The sequence below is a fragment of the Enhydra lutris genome, unplaced genomic scaffold (assembly GCF_002288905.1).
Source record: "Enhydra lutris kenyoni isolate GAN:26980312 unplaced genomic scaffold, ASM228890v2 scaffoldscaffold20, whole genome shotgun sequence".
NCBI lineage: Eukaryota > Metazoa > Chordata > Mammalia > Carnivora > Mustelidae > Enhydra > Enhydra lutris.
Window position 1 is genome coordinate 25,312,591 of NW_019154104.1, and position 7,556 is coordinate 25,320,146.

Genomic DNA, 7,556 nt, shown 5'->3' on the forward strand with positions numbered 1-7,556 from the left:
ACAGACAGAGGGGCTGGTGGGGCTGGTGGCATGAATGAGCTTCTGGGCGCTGGATGCGGTCGCGCTCCAGGCTGTGGGCCCCCGGGCATGTTTGCTTTGTCAAGTTCACCAAGCTGTCCACTTAGGATCTCTGTACCTTTCTGTATGTTTTATTAAAAAAAAAAAAAAGTCTAGTGGAGAAGTATTGAATTTACTTAGGAATTCAGCCATTATCTTAGGAATCCTGCTTACAGCACAGAATATTAGTTACCAAAGTATGACGAGATAAAAAGAATAACAGCGTTTGTTTGCAAACAGTGGGAAGAGGAAGAAGGCATGGTAGAGTAAGTACACAGGGGTCTTCACGGAGAGGGCTTCAGAAGATACTGCCAAAAGGCCAAGGAACAGAGCGAGGCACAGATTACATAAAGGGGAAGAGTACCCACCGGAAGAAATAAGACTCAAAAACAACCACGATTGGTGGTGGAAGGCAAGGGCAGGGCAGTGGGAGGAAGCCCCAGGGCACCCCCTCATCTTTCCTGGGGGAGAGGTTGTTGCAAAACAGAGCTACCGACTACCTGAACCTCTAGACGTACCCTAGAGATGTTTCAAATTAGCATAAGGAAAACATGTGCGGCCCAAATGAAGGTAAATGGTTATACAGTTAACACAAAAACCTGTCTTCTGAATGCAGGCATGAGTCAGACAAAGAAAAAAAATGAAAGATCACATTAGAAATACCTATATATTTATAAAAAAAATTAAAAAAAAAGAAATACCTATATAAAGCAGATTTCAAAATTCTACTGGAGGACAGTAGAACAGTCTGAAGTACATGAAAAGACATGAGCATTATCGAAGAGTCCAGTGAATTGGGCAACTGACCTCCTTGCTTCAGTTTCCTCATCCGTAAGGTGGAAATAACAAGAGCAGGACACCTCATGGGCTGCTGCTCAGATTAGCTGAGTCAGGAACGTCCCTGCAGCACATGGGGGGTTAAATAAATGGGAAGACCTAGTATTGCAAAGCTGCAGTATCTCCCCACACCTAACTTACAACAAATGTAATGTAATCATGATTAAAAACACTTAAAAGTAGACTTTTGGGGGCACCTGGGTGGCTCAGTGGGTTAAAGCCTCTGCCTTCGGCTCAGGTCATGGTCTCAGGGTCCTGGGATCGAGCCCCACATCGGGTTCTCTCTGCTCAGCAGGGAGCCTGCTTCCCCCTCTCTCTCTGCCTGCCTCTCTACTTGTGATCTCTCTCTGTCAAATAAATAAAATCTTAAAAAAAAAAAAGTAGACTTTTGTACCTGCTCAATTTGGTTCTGAAGTCCCCATGAAAAACGGAACATGTCAGAGACGCTGGGGAAGGCTGGGAGGGAAGGGCGGTCTGGGGCTCTCCCGTGCCACTGCAGGAATAACCCAGCGCGGTGGTCTAGGTGTTAGAGCCGCAGAATGGACCAGGCTTCGGGAAGGGAGGAAGACGCCCCAGGGAGTTGAGTATGGGATCAGGCTGGCATTTCAAAGTACCGGCAAAGCCAACAACAGCCAACTAGCTAGCCATTTAGAGAAGAAAGTTTCGGTTCAGTTGCTACCTCATTTTCTCATATGAAAATAAATTTCAGGTGAATTAATTAAGCAATAAATGCAATGACATCAAAAATGAAAAATTGCTGCACAGCAGGAAAAAACCCAAAAAACCCTAAACCCCAAACTAATTCAGCTAGAGCAAAAAGACAAATGTGTAGGGAACATTGAGCCAAGGACTTGTTTTCCGCACATAGAAGGATTCCTCCTGTTTCCTCTTCGCTGACGGCCTCACCAGCTGAGGTGCCAAGTCCCAAACACTCCTTTGCAAACTCACGACTCCTTGCCCCCTTCTGAATTATTTGCCAGGTAAAATGCCCAGGTTAGTCAATCCCGATTTGCCGCCTGCTTTTCTAAACCCAGCGGATAACTACTGGTGGACAAAATAATATTCTCGCAAGCAGGCTAAGTGTTCGTTTTCTGTTCCCGGCTGCCATCCTTGAAAGGTCTCAGGTCTGCTCGGCCATTCTGCGAAGCTTCTCGGGTCCGTCTGTCTTCACTGCGTCTGAGATGGGCTGTTTCATTTCCATCTCTTCTTAGACTTAGGACTTCTTCCTCCCCTACCTCTCAGCTCGTGGCTTGCCTCACACTTCCTGGGAAAACAGAGGACTTCAACGGGGAATTCAACCTTCCTGCCCATTAAAATCCCACACTCATCTTCCCAGGTGTCCCCTTGAGCCCAGGAAGTGGTCGTCCCGGTGATACGCGGTAACGCGCAGAACACCGGTGACGTTCCAGTAATCCCCTGTGCCAGGCGCTGTCCTCAGCCTCAGTGGGGTCCGCACTCTTTCCACCCCATAGGGTCCCCAGAGTCCGGGATCCCCATGCTCTCTGAATTAGTTTGCTGGGGCTGCCGTCACAAAGACCCATAGACCTGGATGGCTTAAATGACTGAAATTTATTTCGTCACAGTTCGGGAGGCTGGAAGTCTGAGATCGAGGTGTTGGCAGAGTTGGTTTCCTCTGAGGCCTCGCTCCTTGGCTTGTGGATGGCCATCTTCCTCGCGTCCTCACGTGGTCTTCCCTCAGTGCGTGTCTGTGTCCTGATCTCCTCTTCTAGGACACCAGTCACATTAGATTAGGGCTATCCTAATGGCATTGTTTTTTTTTTTTTTTTTTTTTTTAAGATTTTATTTATTTACTTGACACAGAGAGATCACAGGCAGGCAGAGAGAGGAGGGGGAAGCAGGCTCCCTGCTGAGCAGAGAGCCTGATGCGGGGCTCGATATCAGGACCCTGAGATCATGACCTGAGCCAAAAGCGGAGGCTCAATTCACTGAGCCACCCCGGCGCCCCCTAATGGCCTTACTTTTAATCTTATTTACCTCTTTAAAGACCCGTCTCCAAATATAGTCACATTCTGAGGTCCTGGGGAGTGAGTACCATAACACAGAAGTTGGGTGGGGACACAATGCAGCCCGTAACAGTCTCCCTAATGACTGCCTCCGACGTCTCCTCTCTCAGCTCTACTGTGACTCTAATTCCTCCATTTTAGTGATAATCTCCTCCCATCGATGACTGAGAACGCAGAAGTTCTCACACTCTCACCTACCCCCCCCACATCTCCAGTCTCGCCCACCTCTGCAACATCTTCCCTTTCGTCCCTTCTGTCACAATGGCATGGCAAGGTGCCCTCCCATCAAAGGCCATTCCCTCTCTTCTTGCTTCTTCTGACACCCCAGGGCCGCCTCATCCCCCTTGACACAAAACCTCCAGTAGCTCTGGTCTTAAAAATGCTCCACAGACATGCCCGCCCCCTCCGCGCCTGCTTCCTTGGCTTGACTTCGCCATCCGGTTCCTGTGAGAGTTGTCTGTGCCTACCTCCTGCCCCTGCTTTTCTCTTCCACACACTCCTGGGGCTTTCATTCCCGCCACGCTGAAGTTGTTCTTGTCAAGGTGACCCATGGCCTCCCTGGGGACAGAGCCAATGCTCACTCTCTTTCCACTCCTTATTCCGCGTCTCCACACATCTGATCTAATTCATCTTCCCCTGGGCCTTGCCGCTTGGCTTCCATGACATCACACACTCCTGAGTTTCCTCTCATAGTACCACCCCTTCCCCTCAGTGGCTTTGGCTGCTTCTCTTGCGCTCTCGAAATGCTGGAGGCGCCCAGGGCTGTGTCTTGCCCCTCCCCTGACTTCTCTCTAAGGCAACTCATCCAGTTGGGTAATGGTTCCCCAATTCCCGTCTCTACTCCAGACCTTGCCTTTGGGCTGCAGGCTCCTTATACGATTGCTTCATTGGGGCGAACAGTCAGGAAAACAGAGCCCACACGGGCTAGTGCAACAGAGGAACATGACACGAGGAACCGGTCCAGTGGTGCTGGGAGGACTGAAGACAGGTAACTCGGAGAAGAACAACTTCCCTGACCTGGACGGACAAAATAAGGCATTGATGTTGGCAGAACTCAGGGACCAGGACTGACTGACAGGAGTTAGACTTATGGGAAAAAAAAAAAATCAGTACCTCCAATATCTAGGAGATACATACAAACATAATGTACTTTTCTCCCAATTCCACCAGCCCCTGCCTGGGCTTCCATATCTTGGCACCTGAAAATACCCTCTGTTAGGTTGCCCAAGGCAGAAACCCCAGTGTCCGTCTGACTTCGCCCCACACCACGGCAGCCCGGAGTGACCACGAAGAAGCCTGGTCAGACGTGCACCTGGAAACCTTCTGAACTCCTTGTCCTGTCGGCTCCATCTCCACTCCCTAGTCTTCACTGCCATCATCTCAGCGGGGGTGCACAGTTGTCAACCGGACGCCCGGATTCCACTCTTGCTGAATCCGCCCCCTTTTCCACACAGTAGTGAGGGTGCACTTTTTAAAAAAAATTTATTTTTTTTTCAGTGTTCCAAGATTCATTGTTTATGCACCACACCCAGCTCCCCATGCAATCCGTGCCCTCCTTAATACCCACCACCAGGCTCACCCCCCCCTTCCCCTCCAAAACCCACAGGTTGTTTCTCAGAGTCCACAGTCTCTCATGGTTTGTCTCCCCCTCCGATTTCCCCCAACCTTTAATGAAATCAATCAGGTCATTCTCCTGCTTAAAACTCTGCAAGGCTTTCCTTTGCTCCCAGGCTGAAATGCAAACGCCTGGCTACCCACCCTTAGTATGTTCCTTAATCTCTCCCTGCTGCCCTGGCAGATCTCGCTGCTCATTATGACAGAGGTGAGTAAACGGCCATGCCTAAGCTGGGAGGAGCTACTTTAAATGGGGGAGCACAGAGCACAGTGACGGCCTAGAGAAGTGCAGTGGGATATAAAACAGAACAGAGGAGAATATTGGTATGGGAACCCAAACCTGTGATTCTAAATTCAGTGTTTTGCTAGGGACACCAGGAGTTGGTCCTAATGTTCTCTTAAAGGCTCCTTGAACTTGGATGTGGCAATGGCCTATGGTCGATGGGACAGAGACGCTGGCACTTCCTGGTTATAGTATAGAGGAAGCAGTCAGAGGCTCAGGGGTGGGGATGGGAATGCTAGAATGGATTTATTAGGAGAGACCAGAGGAACCTGCCCCCACCCACCAAGCCATGTTCTCTGGAGGGCCTAAAGGCCTCCCTTCCCTAAGGCACAAATACCACGCTGACGAGGGGCGCCCATGCCTTTGAAAGCTCGGTGTGGGCTGTCCCTGTAGGCCAGGGCCGAGAGATGCTGCAGTGGAAATGTCTGTGGGCAGGATGGGATTCCGCGATGGCAGAGGCCTGCTGACGGAACCAAACCTCCCGAGCCAGATGGACGCAGCGACCACAGTAGGAAATCTGGGGACTTGCTGGAAAGGGATTTGTGGCTATGGCTAACAGACCAGGATGCTTCTAGAAATGAGGTCAATGAGCAGATGACTAGAGAGTCGTTAGGCTCAAGGATGAGGAGGAAGGGGAGGAGAAGAGGACAGGGATAAAGAAAAGGAAAGGATGATGGAGGAGGAGAAAGAAGAAGGAAGAAAACCCACCACTGAGCTGAAGTCTGACCTCCATCCTCACAAAGGGAAACCATGGCCCCTCAGCCAGTGTCCAGACTGTTCACAGACCCAGAGCCCATGGATTAGAGATAAGGCCAGGTCCCCTGAGGAAGAGCCCTGCAAAGCCACGCCAAGTACATCTTCTCCCGTCCCTCCGAAGGGACCTGCACCCACTTCCAAGAGGAACTCTGCCTCGGGGAAAGGGAAATAAATACCAGGCTTCCGGAGGACTGCTAGAGCCCGGGTCCTCCCTGATACGGGCGGCAGGAGATGTGAGCCACCATCATGGCTCTCTAGCCGGAGCTGGCACTTAGGGAAGTCAAGTATCAAGTGCAGTCATGGCCAGTCTGTCTGGCTCTGAGAGGAAAACGGATCCCCCTGTGGCAGTCTCTGTGATTCCCTGAATGTATCATTGGCAAATTCTCAGCAGCCTCCCACGCAGAGAGGGGAGAGAGGAAGCCAGCTCTCTCCAGCCTAGTCCTATGAGGGCACTAATCCCATCACGAGGGCTCCACAGTCCTGTTCTAAGAAACGCCCAAAGGCCCCACCTCCACATGCCCTCGTGCTGGGGGTTTGGGTTTCAACATAGGAACTTCGGGGGGACACAAACATTCAGTCCATGGTGGTGGCGGCAAATGATGGTGGACCTCTGACCTTGATCAGACGGCAGCCCAATCACAGCTCCCACAGCGGATACCTTTACTAGCTCAAATCCATTTCTCAGTCTCGGTACAGGCCCCTTGGTCTGCTCGGTGCATCTCCTTCTCCACCACCGGGAGGATGCAAAGGGCCTGCCTTGATTGGGAAGGCGAGCAGCACACACAGTCATTGTCTTGCCCCAGACAACTCTCCTGGTCCTTGAGCCTTGGCGTTTCACGGGACATGATGCTGGTCATGGAAGACTTCACAGGGTTGGACCCATTGAACAGGGAAGTGGCAGATATGGGGGCTGCCCTCATATGATCCATGTGCGGCAGAGTGGGGAGCTGACCCCTCCGGGCCACAGGAAGGTTGATGCTGCTACTGTGGTGCAGCCTTCTGCACCTCGGGCTCTGTGGCATGACAGGACCCCTCCTGTGGGCCACAGCACTGCCTGTTTGGAGCGGGGCCTAGAGGAAGTCTGGGCTCTGCAACACAGCTGTTCTGCTCAGCGTCTGCCTTCAGCTCAGGTCATGATCTTAGGGTCCTGAGAATGAGTCCCGTGTCCGGCGCCCTGCACAGTGGGGAGCCTGCTTCTCCCTCTCCCTCTGCCCCTCCTCCTGCTAATGCTCTCTCTCTCTCTCACAAAAAAATAAATAAAAATCTTAAAAAAAAAAAAAAAAAAGCCAAGAGCGACCCCTCCTGTATTCCACGGGCTGCCCTGCAGAGAATGTGGGATGAAGAAAGTACCGACTTCTTGGTGAGGCTAAAAGGAGATAATCGATATTAATCACATATCACAGTAACGAGCACACTGTCCTTAGCCTGACTCCCTTCCTTGACTGAGGAAGTGGCTGAGGTGCAGAGGGGAGCTGGCATGACTCATTCCTACAGCAGGTTAGTTAGTAGCGGGGACGGAAACGCAGCCTCCACACTCCACAGGCACCTGCACCTTCTGGCAGTGGGGGGTTCCCTGCAGCCTCCTCTGGAACCCAAGGAGCTGTGTATGTTTAAAAATAGTGAAAACTGCAATTAACGAAATTCAGGATATGGTATTTACAATTCTCTGTCTTTAAGAAAAGGATTATGCAGAAATGTGAGCATAAAAATGCATAATGTACAAGTTTCTTTTTTTTTATAAATGCAAAAACCACTAAGTAGCCACAAAGCTAATAATACAGTGTTGCTGCAAATTTACCTTCTCCTTCTGTGGCATTAACACCTGGCTAAATTCATTCCCAGGTAGCCTGGAGCAAACCAGGGCGGGGGTGCTTGTCCCGGTCAACAGCCTCCAAGGAAAGCAGAAATGTTGAAAAAAGGCAGTTGTAACTTGGAGCAAAAATCGACCTAATTATTTGTGATTATATGTCGTGTTTTTAAAGGCA